An 18,656-nucleotide genomic window follows, 5' to 3' on the forward strand; every position below is an offset into this window, starting at 1 on the left:
TCATCTAGGTCACCCTATGCTGGGTAAACATTATCAACAGGCAGATGAAGGTTAGAAGGATCCTTGGCTGGAGGTGGGAAGGGTTTTTAATGGGGGTGGAAATTATTGTGGGAGACACCTTGGCCCTTGCAGGGTACACATTCTTTCCTTTCCTTCTCCCATTGTTACCTTCTTATAAAAACATGCATTTAGTATTGTCAAGGAACTGACATCGGAGCTAGCGGCGAAGGGAAGGCTCTCAGATGATGCTGGAGAAGGGCACAGCAGGGAGAGAGGCAGCTCAGTAGAGGGGGAAGCAAATCAGCGCAACACCAGGGATAAAGGGGGGCAGATGGGGGAATTGGCGAGAGGGCTCCAGGACTCTTCACTGGACACCAGCGGGGAGAGCACAGGTCCTCCGCTACCCACGCCCTCCCTGCGCAGAAGACTTCCGCGCAGGGAGAGTAGGAGGAGACTGGACGGCAAACAACTTTTATGTTGGAAGAGGTTTAAGAAACGGCCACTGACGGATTCTGCTAGCGACTGAGGCAGCCACGAAGAGAAGGGCTATCCAGACAGAAAGGCAAGGCAATTTAGCCTGGAGAGGCGGCAGCTTACGCACAAGCAACCCCATACGCATTACAGCAATCCGTCAGTCCCTGAAGTTGCTTGTGCACAGCAGCAGGCAGGTAGCATCATGAGCAAAACCGGAGAAGCGGGCGCCACGGAGGGAGCAGCTGGAGTGCAAAATCTGGTGGAGAGGAACCGAGATTTGGAACAGCATGTGGCTCTTCTGACGGCGCGGCTAGACGAAAGGCGGACTCAAGATGCACAGGTCAGACCCACCCCCGTAGCAAGGAAGGTACCGGGATTGGTACACAAATTTGGAGGGAAGCCCCAGGACTATAGTGCGTTCCGAACAGAAATAGAGTACGCGTTGGAACTGCAGCAGAATGATTTTGCAGACGATGGGGAGAGGGTTGCTTATATTGTCGGACATCTTCAGGATGGGGCCAGAGAATGGATCAGGCCCCTTATGGCGACGCAGAATGCCGCCTTGAAGGACCTGAGGAAATTCTTCCAGGCGATGGATGCAATGTTCTCCAGTGATGTACAGCAAAGTGTGACTCGGTGGGAACTGATGAACTGTAAACAGGGAACCAGTCAGTTAGAGACTACTGGTCACGCTTTGCCATGTTAGTTCACCGGCTTGGGTGGGAACTGGACTCTGAACCCATACCAATGTTGTTCGAGGAGGGGTTGTCCCCAACGGTGAAGCTTTCCCGTGCACCCCGCCCACAGTCGATGGATCAGCTGACCAAGGCTGTGCTTGCGATTGGTGTAAGGCAGGAAGCGCGGGCCCAGGAGAGGCGGGAAGGGAGAGAGCAATGTTACCATGACTACCGCATTCCTGAAATACCAAGGCAGCCTTCCCCGCTGGCGGAGCCAATGGAAATAGATGGGGCGCGCGCGGGGGAGGTTTCAAATTCCAGCGAAGGTCGCAAGAAGGAGGGAAAGGATTGGAAAACCACCAAGAAGTGTTTCCTCTGCCAGCGGCCAGGACATTTTGCCAGGGTCTGCCCTCAAAGAAAGGCCTGGCAAGGAATGGTGGGAGCTGCAGGGGGTGAGGAGGAGGTGGAAAAGGGGCAGGAGCAGGGAAACGCAAACGCTTGGCTGCCACTCAGCGGGCACAGCAGCCAGGCCAGCAACCAGTAGAGGTGCCCCAACCAGACCCCCCCAGAGCGGCCATAGCCATAGAAGTGGTGCTAGAACTCCCGAATAGGCACCCAGTCAAGGTGAAAGGGCTGCTGGATTCAGGCAGTTCCTGCAATTTCTTCAGCAAGGACTTTGCACTAGAGCACCAGCTCCACCTACTGCCCTTGGATTTCCCCTTGCAAGTAACCACCATTGATGGCAGGGAGCTTCTGGGAGGGGAAGTGACACACCAGACCCCACCAGTGAGAATGAGGGTTTCCAGGCACTCGGAGACCATCACCTTTCACGTCGCCTCACTGGCAGGGCCCCCAATAATATTAGGCATGAGCTAGCTAGCACAACATGATCCAGTGGTGGCATGGCATCAGAGGACAGTCACCTTTGGGTCCGCTTACTGCTTGGAACACTGTCTAGGGGGGGGAACCCCAAGGATGACAGTGGCCAGGGTGGCTGGGATAGCTGTGGAGCGGAAAGGGGAGGTGCCACCACAATATGCTGACCTGCAGGAGGTCTTCAGCGAGAAGGAGGCGGATAGACTACCCCCCCAGAGGCCCTTTGACTGCCAGATCAACTTGCTCCCAGGGGCGCAGCTGCCGGTGGTAAACTGTATGCCATGTCGGACAGGGAGATGAAGGAGTTGCGGGAATTTATTGACAATAACCTGAAAAGAGGCTTCATAAGAGAATCAAAAGCGGTGGGAGGCAGTCCGGTGTTCTTTGTGGACAAAAAGGACACTAATAAACCCAGGCTCGTTGTGGACTATAGGGCCGTCAATTTGGTGTCGGAACCCGTGACCTTCCCAATGCCCAGGATTGACGACATTTTAACGCGGGTGAGGAAGGGGAAATTTTTTACCAAGCTGGACCTCAGGGGAGCATACAATCTGATTAGGATGAGGGAGGGGGATGAATGGAAGACCACAATGTTCACACCCCTAGGGGCCTTTGAGTACCTAGTTATGCCTTTTGGATTACAGTCAGGCTCCGCCTGTTTTCAAGCTTTCATGCACCACATGTTGGGGTCTCTGCTGTACAAGAACTGCGTAGCCTTCTTGGACAATGTCTTAATCTATTCGGACAATGAGGAGCAACATGTCAGAGATGTCAGGGAAGTGCTAAAACGACTGCAGAGGCACCAGTTGTGGGTCAAGCTGGAAAAATGTCAGTTTCACGCCAGAGAAGTCAAGTTTCTTGGGTACAAGTTGTCAGACAAAGGCCTAGCGATGGACCCAAGCAAGGTGCAGGCAGTGCTGGAGTGGAAGGCCCTGAAAACCCGGAAGGACGTGCAGAGATTCCTAGGGTTCAGCAACTTCTACAGGAAGTTTATCAAGAACTTCGCCCACTTGACAGCGCCCATCACAGATTGTCTCAGTAGCAAAAGGAAGTTCGTCTGGACAGAGGGGGCCCAGCAATCCTTTGAAAGACTGAAGAAGGCGTTCACATCGGAAGAGCAGCTCCTGCACGTAGATCTGGAGAAACCCATGAGGCTAGAGACCGACGCGTCCGACAGAGCCATTGGGGCGGTCCTTTTGCAGCCAGGGAGGAGCAAGCAGGAATGGAAACCGTGTGCCTTTTTCTCGAGAAAGCTGAGCAAGTCGGAGCAAAACTATACTGTGTATGACCGCGAACTGCTTGCGATCTATGCGGCTTTTCGTCGATGGCGCCATCTACTAATAGGGGCGCAACACAAGATCCAGGTTTGCACAGATCACAAGAACTTGGAATACTGGAGGACCGCACGAGTACTCAACCAGAGACAGATTCGATGGGCACAGGAGTTCTCCAAGTTTTCCTTCGAAATCCGATACGTGCCAGGAGAGGAAAACGTAAGAGCAGATGCTCTCTCCCGAAAGCTGGAGTACATGGAAGGAGAGGGGGCGCCGGAGATATGACACGTGATCCCCGAGGACCGATGGGTGTGGGGGGGAACCTTGGTGGGGAAACGAGAACAGGCCAGGCTTACAAGAAATGACGAGTTCGCACAAACTAAAATCCGGGAACTCCGAGACGGAAGAGAAACCCAAGGAGGGTTTGAGGAGAAGGAGGGGTGCTGTACTATAAGGGGGCGCTGTATGTACCGGGGGAGCAGCGGCGTAGCGTGAGTTGTCAGCACCCGGGGCAAGGCAAGTAATTTGCGCCCCCTAACCCGGGGCAAGGCAAGTAATTTGCGCCCCCCTAACCCCTAACCTGCCGATCTGAGGCGAGTTGCTGCTGGCGCTGCCGCCCAAACCACGCCGCTTGCCCGGAGGAGGAGGGGGGCAGAGAGGGACAGAGAGGGGAGGAAAATGCAACATGGCCCAGCAGCTGCAGCAGCGGCGGCGGAGGCGGGCTGTGAGGAGGGGCTGCCTGGCGCGTCCTCTGCGGCCCTGACGCGCGGGGCTGAGAGCCGCTGCCTGCCGGACGCCTTCAGCTCGGGCGCGCGCACAGCTCGTCGGTTCCGTGAGACATGGGGCTCTGCTACAGCCTGCGCCGGAGGCTCTTCGGCGACTCCGGAGGCAGCGAGCGCGCCCCCCCCAGATGTTGCACCCGGTGCGGCTGGCCCCCCTGGCACCCCCCACGCTACGCCACTGCGGGGGAGACCCTGAGGGGAAAGGTACTCAAACAACTCCACAACAACCCCACAGCTGGGTACTTTGGACAGCACAAAACCATGATGCTTGTCACCAGGCAGTTCTGGTAGCCCAGGGTGAGGGAGGATGTACGGGAATATGTACGGGGGTGCGACCGCTTCCAAAGGGCAAAGGGGGAGCGGGCTGCCCCCGCAGGATTACTGGAACCCTTACCCACGCCGGGAAAACGCTGGGAGGTGGTGTCCATTGATTTAATAATAATAATAATAATAATAATAATAATAATAATAATAATAATAATAATAATAATTTATTATTTATACCCCGCCCATCTGGCTGGGTTTCCCCAGCCACTCTGGGCGGCTTCCAACTGAATATTAAAAACAGTACAGCTTCAAACATTAAAAACTTCCCTAAAGAGGGCTGCCTTCAGATGCCTTTTAAAAGTAAAATAGTTGTTTATTGCTTTGACATCTGCTGGGAGGGCGTTCCACAGGGCAGGCACCACTACCGAGAAGGCCCTCTGCCTGGTTCCCTGTAACCTTACTTCTCGCAATGAGGGAACCGATTTGCCCAAGTCCCGGGGGAAGACAGCGGTCATGGTAGTGGTCGATCTACTGACAAAAATGTGCCACTTTATAGCTTGCTCACATGCGGTTACGGCACAGGAAACAGCCCGGTTGTTTGTGGAGCACATCTTCAGGTTGCATGGGGCTCCCTCGAGGGTTATCTCCGACCGCGGGAAACAATTTACTTCCCGGTTCTGGAGGAAGCTCATGAACACACCCACAGGTAGAAGAGAGGGAGCACCACCACTTGGCCACGGAAATACTTGACTCAAGGTGGCGAGGACGCCAGGTGGAGTACTTGGTAGCTTGGGAAGGAGAACCCGGGTCGGGAAACATGTGGGTTCCCGTGGAGGCTATCGATGACGGGTATCTGGTGGAGAAATTCCACTGCCTGTTCCCGGACAAACCCAAACCCCTAGCGCGATTCTGGGAGGAGCAATTTGGAACCACAGACGATGAAGAGGATTTTGAGGGTTTTTCTGCCTCCGAGGGGGAGGGAGGAGAGGTTTTGGAGGAAGAAGAATCAGACTGGGAGGCCCACCCCGCGGGAAGGAATCAGAGCGGGTGGGAAGCGGGTTTCGAATCCTCAGAGGATGGCGACAGCTCCTTCCGGGGGTTCCCCGCCTCGTCGGCCGAAGAAAGGGACGAAGTTGGTTCTACAGGTCGGGCCGGGGGTGGAGGGGGTCCTGGGGGGAGGTGGATGTCAGGGAACTGACATCGGAGCTAGAGGCGAAGGGAAGGCTCTCAGATGATGCTGGAGAAGGGCCCAGCAGGGAGAGAGGCAGCTCAGTAGAGGGGGAAGCAAATCAACGCAACACCAGGGATAAAGGAGGGTAGATGGGGGAATCGGCGAGAGGGCTTCAGGACTCTTCACTGGACACCATCAGGGAGAGCACAGGTCCTCCGCTACCCATGCCCTCCCTGCGCAGAAGACTTCCGCGCAGGGAGAGTAGGAGGAGACTGGGCATCAAACAACTTTTATGTTGGAAGAGGTTTAAGAAACGCCCACTGACGGATTCTGCTAGCGACTGAGGCAGCAACGAAGAGAAGGGCTGTCCAGACAGAAAGGTTTAACAAGGCAATTTAGCCTGGAGAGGCGGCAGCTTACGCACAAGCAACCCCATACGCATTACAAGTATTGTTCAAGAACGGTGAAAACCTTTCTGCAGAGATAAGAGGAGAATGACTGTTCTCCACCGGACTGATTGCAGTTTCAAGTTGTGTCTTTAGCCAATAGTAGCACTGATATCATGGCAACTGTTGGGGAAAGTCTTATCTCAACAGGCCATAATGGAAAGCAGAAATAAATTTCTGAATTAAGGAGGAAACAGTCTTGAAATGGTCAGTCCCTGAGAGGATCTTAAGCAATCTGGAAACAATCATCCAGCTCCCAAACCATGCTTTTCAAAGGAAAACTAAGTCCCAACTGTGTCGAGAGTTTTTACCTTCAGGTTCACTGACTTTTGTTCGGGTAACTTCAAAGCTTATTCGACAGATTAAGTCGTTCACCGTTGCAATGACTACTTCTGCAATGCTGAGGTATGCTGTGCTACCAGTGCGTGCACTTCGGGTGTCGGTGGTGTTACCTGATTGGCCACCTGCCTGCCACGTAATCCTCATGCCTTCGGGGACAGAGCCAGAGGCAGTGCACATCAATATTACACCTAAGGGAACAAAATATATAGACAGGCAGACAGACAGATGAAATTCCTGCTTTTTTAATGACTTTATATTACTGTTTTTAGGGTTTTTCTGATATTGCTTTACAGTTTTTATGTTGCTTAGTGCACTGTTTAAGATTTAAGCAGCTTAGAAATGATTTTAAAATCAGCAAATGAATAAATGCCGTAGGTTAAAACCTCTGCTTTTCATCTCACTCCTTCCAGTCTTGCTTTTGTCTGCCATCTGTTCTTCTCTACACCCCTGTGATTTTCCTTCTCTCCGACCCTCTTTCCCATGCATATTCTCTTTTCATGGAATCATAGAATTCTAGAATTGGAAGGGACCCCGATGCTCATCTAGTCCAACCCCCTGTAATGCTTACTTACTTACTTACTTCATCAAAACTTTTCTAGGCATTACAAATATTGGGCATCCTAAAACATTTAAAATATATACAAATAAGCAGCCATGTAGAATATATAATGATGAGGAATTTCACTGGGATTTCTTCCCGCTAAATAGTGCCATTTAGCACTCCAAGAGATACTATTAACAAAACCTCAGCCCCCCATGCAGTTAATTCCAGGTTAATCTGATGTTTTCATTGTGCCATGAGGTTAGACTACCCAAAAAAGGGGGGCAGCATGCATTTGCTTAGCAGGTTGTAAAATGGACATTAGAAAAGGATATGTTCTACAGTGTCCGGCACATTCAAAGAACATCCACAATGTCTATCATTTCTGGGGATGTTTAAAAATCTGCCCTTGACAAAAGCTGAAGGGAAAACATTCAATCGGTCTAAGATAAAGGTCCCGAGTTGGGCAGAATTTATTATTTTTGAGATATGTATAGAGGTTAAGAAAAATCTAGAAATTTGGTCAAGATTGAAACTGTCCTTGCTGGGCCGAATTGCAGCTGTAAAAATGAACGTTTTGCCAAAAATGCTGTTTTTGTTTCAAACCTTGCAGATCGTGGACAGAGTGGAATGTTTTGGAAAGTGGCAGAAGGATATTTCAAAGTTTGTCTGGCAGGGCAAAAAGCCCCGAATAAAGTTTAAAATACTAACTGATGCAAAAGAAAGAGGGGGGTTTGCCCTGCCAGACTTAAGGTTATATTACGAGGCTGCAGCCTTCTGCTGGATGAAGGATTGGATCTTATTAGAGAACACAGATGTCCTAGATCTGGAAGGTTTTAATAATTCGTTAGGATGGCATGCGTACTTGTGGTACGGCAAGGCAAAAACATATGGAATGTTCAAAAACCATATTGTCAGGAAAGCAATCTTTATGGTCTGGATGAAATATAAAGACTTACTTGAAAGTAAGACTCCAAGGTGGTTATCACCAATAGAGGCCAAGGCTCGCAAAAAACCCAATATGGAGGCTGGTTGGCCAAAATATTGGGGAATAATAGAAAACATTGGAGATAATTGGAGGCTGCAGAGCTATGAAAAATTAAAGGATAAGTTGCAAGACTGGTTTCATTATGCCCAAATTAACGAGGTTGTTAAGCTGGATAAAAAAGCAGGATTCCAGGTGGAAAAATCGAAACTTGAGACTGAGCTGTTAGAACCAAAGACTAAGGTACTATCGAGAATGTATAACTTGCTGCTTAAATGGAATACTCAAGATGAGACAGTTAAATCAGCCATGATAAAATGGGCTCAAGACATTGGGCACAACATTATGTTTGAAGACTGGGAAAGGTTATGGACCACCGGTATGAAATTTACGGCATGTAATGCCCTGAAAGAAAACATTATGAAAATGATATACAGGTGGTACATGACCCCAGTCAAGCTCGCTAAGATATACCATTTGTCTGATAATAAATGTTGGAAGTGTAAGGAGGCTGAGGGAACATTCTTTCACCTTTGGTGGACCTGTCCAAGAGTGAAGGCCTTCTGGGAAATGATCTACAATGAGTTAAAAAGGGTGTTTAAGTACACCTTTCCTAAGAAACCGGAGGCCTTCCTCTTGGGCATTATGGGCCAAAAGGTGTTAAAGAAGGATAGAACGTTTTTTATGTATGCAACCACAGCAGCAAGAATTCTTATCGCTAAATACTGGAAGACTCAAGATTTGCCCACACTGGAAGAGTGGCAAACGCAATTGATTGACTATATGGAGTTGGCCGAGATGACTGCCAGGATCCGAGATCTGGGAGAAGAAGCAATGGAGGAGGACTGGAAGAAATTTAAGGACTATTTGCAAAAATTTTATAAGTTATATGAACTATAGGATTTTGTACGATCTGGAAAGATAGCCCCAGCAATGAGAGTGGAATATATATGAAATTAGATAATATTAAATGAAAGAACCAAGGTTTAAATGTTTAAAAAGAAGGATAATATATATGTGTTTATTGAGTAATTTGGATATCAAGTAATTTAAACTTAAAATGCAATTGAAAGTACAAAAGAAACATATGAAACAAGGTTACAATTTGCTGACAAATTTATTATTAAGAATGCACTGTGCGGGAGATGTGGGGAAGTCCGCTGGTGGATTGAAACAAGCTTTGGAAATAATATGTTTTTTTTCTTTGTTTTCCTTTCTTTGCTTTTCTTGTTCTCTTTATTCTTCTATATTGTTTGCTTTTATCTGGAAAAATGCAATAAAAACTTTTTTAAAAAAAATATTATTTTTGAGATATGTGACCCTGTTATCTCGGGGGAGCAAATTTTTTTTTACACCTGACTTGTTGTTCCCCCCCCCCAATAGCCTTAATCTGGTTTGACTATTGCAATAAATATATTGCTCACTCGAATTATATGAGGGTTCCAAGTCAATACCAATAGATCTGATTTTCCTATGTAAGAGTTGGAACTTCTGGATTTATCAGAGTCCGTAAGTCCGTCAGAGAGTAGACTCAAATGCTGGCAACAAAATGGAAATGCAACCCGTATTTTATAGTGCTAGCCCACACTCAATATTCCATCGTGTGTATACCTAGTTCTGCACACATTGTCTCATACATGATTGAACTTGGGAGCCCCAGGAGACGTCTCAAGACAGATGTGAGGGTGATCCGACTGAGACATCTGTCACCCCATTGATCTGACTGACCTGGCTGGCTAGGCAGGTGTCCCCCTGTTTCATGTGTGTCCCTCCCTAAGCTGCACGCTCGGTGGAAGAAGAAGACCATACCAGGTAGAAGGAGTGTACCATTCTTCAATCAAGGCTTGATGATAGCTGCGCTCCCTGTATAGATAGAACCTCCCTGATATCACCTCCCTCTGTAATGCAGGAATCTCAGCTAAATAATTTCAGCTGCATAGTTTGTGAGAGCCCTGCCTTCTTTGCCCCTATCAGAAGAATGTCTCTGCTGTCCCCTAAACCTACAAAGGTCTCAGCACACAGAAACAGGCACTTACAAATGTTAATAAAAAGGTATTTGTTTTGGAACCATGGGATCCGTCCCTTTGGAATGACTATCCTGTTTACTGCTGGCAAATAAGCAGAAAAGTTGGAGTAAGAGAATCCAAGGGTTGTTATTGCTCTGTTTCTAGGGGTGGTTCCAGATGCCCAGATTTCAGGTACATGCATGAGAAGGCTGCAAAGAGGAGGGAAAGAGAAGCAAACTCACCTGTATCAGCCTGGGAAGAAGTCAGTGGTAGGCTGGCCCCACAAAGGAGTCCCACATATGGTAAGAAGATCTTGGCCCACATTTTAGGATTCAGTGTGAATGGCATGTGGGCCACCAGGCCTGCTTATATAGCATCCTGGGAAACTTTGGTGAGATATGTTTCCCATCAGTAGCTCCACCCAGACAATCCAAGCAGAGGCTATTCTGTGAGGTTCTCAGAAAGTCCTTCCAGAAACTTGAGTGTAATTGGGATTATTTAATTGTTATTAATTAATTTGTATACTACTCTTCATTAGCAGATCACAGGCAGTTCAGAACATAAAAGTACAACATGAGAACACAAACTATAAAATCTTCCCTTATCTTCTTTAGAAGACAACATACAGAAATAGCAAAATGGAGAAGGAACATTGTGACCTTAGTTCTCTGCTGCCTTTTGATGAGGGAGCACCGATTGGCTAATGTTTGTCTGAGCCCCTTATTCATGTACAACACCCCTATATGTGGAGCTGGCACTTTTACCAGTGCTACGTAAGGTACGTTCTGCACTTGCAAGGAATTGGTTCTCTCTGCAGCCGGCACCACCACTTTCTTGTTTAACGTTCAAGGATTTTGAAACGAGACCGGTTTCTTTGGGCCTGACTTCTTACTTAAAACCAGTGCAGCAGAAGACTCAACAGGCTCTGTTCTGCCCTGGCAGGTGGGCAGCCAATGGCCTTTCAGCAGCGAGGGATCCCCTCTCACCTGAGCAGGCCTCTCATTGACCAATTCAAAGTGCAGGAGCTGGCGGGAACTCCACCTGGGCCATATCAGCACCATGCTTTAAGCAACTGATGTACTCAGCATGGCAGGGTTATTCCGAAGGATGTGCCTCCTTTCTTTATTTTACACACCAGCTTCACAGCAGCAAGACGTCCCCAAACTTTATCCTAACTCGTTGATCATAATATCTGAAACTACATGAGGCTTTCCCAGAATCTACCTGCATTCTGCTTTCTGGTCAGGAAATATTGCTCCTCTCAATGACACATGTTCCCCAAGGAGTAGAGGAGCCCCTGTCTTGTAACATTCACATTCATCAGTAGTGGTAGAAAAACTGCTTTAAAAATGAATCTGTAAGCCTTCTCAATAACTCTAACGCCTCTCTCTTTTATATCCAGGTTACAATCCCTGCAAAGGTTTATTTTTTAAAAATAATAATAATATTTATTACTTTCCAACAAATTGAACATACATAAAAAAGAAAATAAACAATACAGTACAAAAACAATACCTAACACTAAACTAACAAACACAATTTAAACTAGGAAAACAAAACACAAACAATTTAAACTAAGAAAACAAAACAAAAACAATTTAAAACACATCGAATAATTTCAATCCTTCATTCACTTATTTCCATGACCTCCTCACACCTCCCTTTTTGTATTCCACTTCTATTTAGCTGTTTCAGCAATTTCTTTCCATCTTCCTCTGCTTTCCATCCTATAATTATCTTAACACATTTTAACCTTATTTTGCCTTTAATTCTCTGTTAATCTATTTATACTTAATTCCTTATAACATTTCTACTGAAGCTGTATAACTTCATTCCAACATTTTTCTAACATTCCTTAATTTTACAATATTTCTGTAAATAGTCTTTAAACTTTTTCCAGTCTTCTTCCACCGACTCTTCTCCCTGGTCTCGGATTCTGCCAGTCATTTCCGCCAATTCCATGTAGTCCATCAACTTCATCTGCCATTCTTCCCGGGTGGGTAGATCTTGTGTCTTCCAATACTTCGTGATGAGTATTCTTGCTGCTGTTGTAGCATACATAAAAAAAGTTTTATCCTTCTTTGGCACCAATTGGCCGACCATGCCCAGGAGAAAGGCCTCTGGTTTCTTCAGAAAGGTATATTTAAATACCTTTTTCATTTCATTATAAATCATCTCCCAGAATGTCTTAATCCTTGGGCATGTCCACCAAAGGTGAAAGAATGTGCCTTCAACCTCATTACATTTCCAACATTTATTTTCGGGCAAATGGTAAATTTTTGCAAGCTTGACTGGTGTCATGTACCACCTATAAATCATTTTCATTAAGTTTTCTCTTAGGGCATTACATGCCGTAAATTTCATACCTGTGGTCCATAACTGTTCCCAGTCTGCCATCATTATATTATGTCCAACATCTTGTGCCCATTTAATCATAGCTGATTTCACCGTTTCATCCTGGGTGTTCCATTTCAACAGCAAGTTATACATTTTTGACAAATTCTTAATTTTGGAATCTAACAGTTCTGTTTCCAATTTTGATTTTTCCATCTGGAAACCAACTTTTTTGTCCAAATTATATGCCTCCATTATTTGATAATAATGGAGCCAATCTCGCACTTTATTTTTCAATTTTTCAAAGCTCTGCAATTTTAGTCTGTCTCTCTCTTGTTCCAGAATTTCCCAATATTTCGGCTATTTGGCCTCCATATTGAGTTTTTTCTGTGCCTTCGCTTCCATTGGTGACAACCATCTTGGGGTTTTCTTTTCTAACAAATCTTTGTATCTTATCCATACATTAAACAATGCTTTCCTGACAATATGATTTTTAAACGCTTTATGTGCTTTCACCTTATCATACCACAGATATGCATGCCAACCAAATATGTTGTTAAAACCTTCTAGGTCCAACACATCAGTGTTTTCAAGTAGCAGCCATTCTCTCAGCCAACAAAAAGTAGCTGATTCATAATAGAGTTTTAGGTCTGGCAGGGCAAATCCACCTCTTTCTTTAGCATCAGTTAATATCTTAAATTTTATTCGAGGCTTCTTGCCCTGCCAGACAAATCTGGAAATATCTTTCTGCCACTTCTTAAAACAATCCATCTTATCCAAAATTTGTAATGACTGAAACAAGAACAACATCCTTGGCAGCACATTCATTTTTATCACTGCAATTCGGCCTAGTAATGATAACTTCAAATTTGACCATATTTCTAAATCTTTTTTCACTTCAATCCAACATTTTTCATAATTATCCTTAAAAAAATTTACATTTTTAGCAGTCATATTAACCCCTAAATATTTCACATTCTTAACCAATGTTAATCCTGTCTCTTCCTGAAAGTTCTCTCTCTCATTTACAGTTAAGTTCTTCTCTAAGACCTTAGTTTTTATCTTGTTCAGCTTAAAACCTGCTACTTGCCCAAATTCTTGAATCAATTCCAATACCCTCTTTGTGCTAGATTCTGGTTCCTGTAGAGTCAATACTAGATCATCAGCAAATGCTTTCAATTTATACTGTTTAACTCCCACTTGTATACCTTTAATCTCTTGATCCTTTCTTATCATGTTTATCAAAACCTCAAGGACCGATATAAAGAGCAGTGGGGAAATTGGGCAACCTTGTCGTGTCCCTTTCTCAATCTTAAACTCTTCTGTCACTACATTATTCACAATTAATCTTGCCTTTTGTTCTGAGTAAATTGCACGTATACCATTTTCAAAACCTTGGCCTACCCCCATCCCCTGTAGATTCTTCTTCACAATCCCTGCAAAGGTTTAAATGTCATGGTTTCTCCGCAGAGAATCATGGAGGCTTGCAGTTTGGCAGGAGTGCTGATTATTATCTGTTAGATTCACTGACATTTCAAATCTCTACAGAAGACCATGGGTCATTGTGTGTGTGGCCCCAAGTAGGAAAATCTGTGGCCCGTTAGGCTTACTTGAGTTGGATGAGGACACAGTCAGATACCGGAGGTTCTAGAAAAAATTATTGAGGGCAGAAGGTGTTGCTGGCTTTTATGTCTCAGTGGCTGCCCTGGCAGGTGGGCTGCTGGTGCCCTTCCAGCAGCAAAGCATCCCCTCTCACCCAAGCAGGCCTCTTATCCTGCCAGCTCCCCAGGTGTCATGGGGACCTCTTAGATGGCTACCTGACCATCTGCATTCTGGCTGCTTGGGGACAGTGACCAAGCACGAGGATCTGCAACAGCCACCCACTCGGAGGAAGGGGCAAGCATCCATTTCCCAATATTATATGGAAGAAACCCAGCATCCCAGTCTTTCCAGAGAAGGTATTGGCATGTTCAGGTTGCTGCACAGGCTGGGTTTGAAAACCAAGGAGAGCTAAAAACATCCCCCTTGTGGGGATGTTTAGAATACAGTGGTGCTTCAGGTTACATACGCTTCAGACTCCGCTAAGCCAGAAATATTACCTCAGGTTAAGAACTTTGCTTCAGGATGAGAACAGAAATCGTGCAGCCGTGGCACAGCAGCAGCAGGAGGCCCCATTAGCTAAAGTGGTGCTAATAGTTTCAGGTTAAGTACGGACCTCCGGAACAAATTAAGCACTTAACCCGAGGTACCACTGTAATAGGCAAGGAAATATTTGTTAAGTAGTAGCCTTCCTTCACTTATGCTAGTGAGTGATGTAGCAAAGCAAATTCCCTCTATATTCACGGAAGCTAGTTGGTAGATGTTATGTACTTAGTTGAATAGGATCCAAAATGCGGCAGTCTGATTGGTCGTAGAACAATAGGATTCAGAATGCAGGAGTCTGATTGGTCCTAGAACAATAGGAGCCAGAATGCAGGAGTCTGATTGGTCCGCAGGAGCCACCCAACCCAACTCCAGGTGGAAGTGAATCCGCAACCTGATTGGCCTACAGGAGAATCCTAGAATTAGCCAATAACATGGGGCAAATTGTGTAAATAATATATATAAAGCAGACGTTTGGGGGAAACTTCCTTTCCTCGCTACTATGAGCTGAATAAAGAGCATGAAATCCACACTCGACTCCAAGTATATTTAAGTAGATTTGTTTGAATCTCTACAAGATGACTAATCCAATCCCTCTTAAAATACCTTTTCTCCCTCTGAAAATACAATAAAGACTCACAAGTCTGTCTTTAAAAGTATAACAATAAGTTTACTCACAAGTTGTTCACAGTACACATCCTAGAAGGCAGGCTTTAAGCTTCAGGTTGCAAACATAGAACGTGGCTTACATCCTTTGTGAGGCTGGGCCCAAGTGCGGCTGGCTGAGAGCCAGCAGACAACAAAATGGTTGCAAGAATGAACTGAGAGTTAGCTGAGACAAGATGACTGCGTGACTTGCCCTTTTATAGAACCATGCCCATCTGCTGAGTCACTTACAGGGGGAACAGGAAGTTAAACAACCGTCTGACAGTGTCCACTCTAGGAAGCAAAGCATGTTGTAATTGACTGTACTGATGTATTACATCCCACACCATATCCCATAACCTCTGCACAGTTAGCTAGGTAGCTCCTTAAATGTGTGGAATGGACCACCAAGGCAAGGATATAAAAATCTGCCTCCAATAGACGTGCTCCACCTGTTCATCTAAGTCACTCTAGGCTGGGTAAACATTGCATGACCAGGTGGCGACCTTCCCAGGGAAAACCAGAAAGGAATAATGACTCATGACAACGTGTTATGGAATGGAAATTTGGCCACAACTTTATTAACCTTTCAAATATAGGAAGACCTTGGGTTAGGGATTGGGCGTGTATCCCTCCCAGCCCCCCAGCCAGGAGAACTAGGGCTCCTCAGTGTAAATGGGACATGGGGGTGCCCCGCAAGACACATGTGGATGCAGGCAGCCCACCCTATATCCCCTCATGCAGGGTAGTTCACTGACAGTCTTTCAGTGTATGGCCAGTGACACCCTCCTGATGTCAAGCCCCCTTCCCAATCTCAATGTCAAGTTAGCGCCCAGGGAAGATGGGGGGCCAAGGGACTCTTCAAAGGGACGTGGGCTAAATTGCAGCTACGCTACAAAGTGAAAGGTAGCTGCAAGCCCATTGCCTCTTAAAGACCAGCTTAAGGAACAATCCATGATGGGTTAATTCCTTCCATAAAGAAAAGGGGGGAAAGTGCACAAAAAGTCTGACTTGAAAATTCATTTTATGCACACCGCCCCTTCTTGCTCTGCAAGCTTCCAAGGTAGCTGCCTGAAGCCTCCAGAGCGCAGCGGGGACTCCCGCCACGCTCCGGAGGCTTAGGGTTGCCTTCACTGAAGGCGACTGAACGCACCTTGTTTTAGAGGGGGAGAACAAGGGAAAAAACTTTATCCCCTGCTCTTTCTGTCCCATCCCCAAATATGGTAGTCATGACCCAAACGGGCACTGTGTTGATACGGAGCTGCCACACATTCTTATGCTCCTAATTTTTCTCAATAAATTCTGCTGGCATTATTTGCTTCAGTGATTTCCTTCTCCACTTTACCGTTTGCCTGTGGTGGTCTAGTGAGGACATTGTGACTGAATTCTGTGGCATTATGCTTCCCCTATCACTAGCTAATACCAGAGAGGTTTGGAGCACTATGATGTGGAACACTATGACCACATCTCGTCATTAAATTATTGGTTGGGCTCAGACCCAGAACACCCTTAAAGAAAGGATAAGAACATAAGAATAATGTTTTGGATCAGCCAGCAGCCCATCTGTTCCTCCATGCTTTTCTTACAGTGGCTAATTAGGTGCCTATGGGGCAGCTTGCAAACACCACCCCTGCCATTCTCAACACCTAGTACAGCCATACCTTGCATCTCAAACTCTAATTTGAGATGGAACAACAAACTTCTTAAATTTCCCAGGGGCAGGATTTTTTTTTAAAGTCATCAGCAAGGGTTTTTCAAATTTAATCATGTTACCCTCCCCAACAACAAAAAAAAAATCACTCTTATTTCACCACCAGTAACCCTTGTTGCACACTCATTTCCAACATAGCCCAGCCAGCATAACCATCAGTGAGAATGGAATATATACATTTTGGCAAAAAGATTGAAAAGAGTGTTAATGGAGAAGATTCATAGGGACCAAGCAGGCTTTCTCCCAAAAAGGCATCTATCAGACAATGTGAGGAACATAATAGACATTTTGGAATTACTAGAAGTGAATATAAACACTAAAGCAGTTCTGATTTTTGTGGACGCGGAGAAAGCTTTTGACAATATCTCCTGGAGTTTTATGAAAAAGAATCTTCATGGGATGGGGGTAGGCCAAGGATTTGAGGATGGTATGGGTGCTATATACTCCGAACAGAAAGCTAAGTTGATTGTAAATAACGTGATAACTGAAGACTTTAAGATAGAAAAAGGGACACGACAGGGGTGCCCAATTTCCCCATTACTTTTTATTTCTGTTCTGGAGGTGTTGCTTAATATGATTAGAGATGACCAGCAGGTTAAAGGTGTACAGGTCGGAGCCAAACATTATAAGTTAAGGGCCTTTGCAGATGACTTAGTACTTACTTTACAAGAGCCAGACACTAGTACAAAAAGAGTGTTGGAGTTAATTCAACAATTTGGCCAGGTAGCCGGATTTAAACTGAACAAACAAAAGACTAAAGTATTAGAAAAGAATTTAACAGTCATGGAGAGGGAAAAATTCCAGGATGAGACAGGTTTGACAGTGGTTAAGAAGGTGAAATACCTAGGGGTTCACTTGACATCTAAAAATTTGAACTTGTATAAAGACAACTATGAAAAATGTTGGTCAGAAATCAAAAAAGATCTAGAAATATGGTCAAATTTGAAATTGTCAATGTTAGGCCGAATTGCAGTTATCAAGATGAATGTATTGCCTAGAATGTTATTTTTGTTTCAAACTTTGCAGATTTTGGACAAGATGGACTGTTTCAAGAGGTGGCAGAAAGATATTTCGAAATTTGTCTGGCAGGGCAAAAAGCCCAGAATAAAATTTAAAGTACTGACAGATTCAAAAGAAAGAGAGGGATTTGCCCTGCCGGACTTAAAATTGTACTACGAAGCAGCAGCGTTTTGCTGGCTGAAAGAGTGGGTGCTCCTCGAGAATACAGATATCTTGGATTTAGAAGGTTTTAATAATACATTTGGTTGGCATGCATATCTATGGTATGATAAAATCAAAGTGCATAGGGCCTTCAAAAATCATATTGTCAGAAAAGCATTATATAATGTTTGGATAAGATATAAAGACTTGTTGGAAAACAAACCCCCTAGATGGTTGTCACCCTTGGAGGCTAAGGCATTGAAAAAGCTCAATATGGAGGCCGAATGGCCAAAGTATTGGGAAATCTTGGAACAAGATGGAGATAAATTGAAGTTACAGAGTCATGAGAAATTGAAACCTAAAGTACGAGATTGGCTCCATTATTATCAAATAGTGGAGGTTTACAAACAAGATAGGAAAATTGGCTTCCAGGTGGAGAAATCAAAATTAGAAACTGAATTGTTAGAACCCAATACTAAGAATTTGTCAAGAATGTATAATTTGCTGCTGAAATGGAATATACAAGATGAAACAGTTAAATCGACTATGATTAAGTGGGCACAGGACATTGGTCATAACATTATGTTTGCTGACTGGGAATGGTTGTGGAACACCGGTATAAAATTTACGGCATGTAATGCCTTAAAGGAAAATATTATGAAAATGATCTACAGGTGGTACATGACCCCAGTCAAGCTAGCAAAAATCTATCATTTGCCTGACAATAAGTGTTGGAAGTGTAAAGAAACTGAAGGTACTTTCTATCACCTTTGGTGGACGTGCCCGAAGATTAAGGCTTTCTGGGAAATGATATATAATGAA

At 45.2% G+C, this 18,656-nt stretch overlaps 1 gene segment (V, D, J or C); it reads right to left on the bottom strand.

Annotated features, from left to right (window-relative positions):
* The window catches only part of LOC308572130 (Ig gamma chain C region-like), a 39,152-nt gene that overhangs the window by 1,105 nt on the left and 19,391 nt on the right, over positions 1-18,656 (bottom strand). The window contains exon 4 of the C gene segment in view: positions 6,279-6,497.

This window comes from Podarcis bocagei (genome assembly GCF_964188305.1).
Source record: "Podarcis bocagei genome assembly, chromosome: 13".
NCBI classification, from domain to species: Eukaryota; Metazoa; Chordata; class Lepidosauria; order Squamata; family Lacertidae; genus Podarcis; species Podarcis bocagei.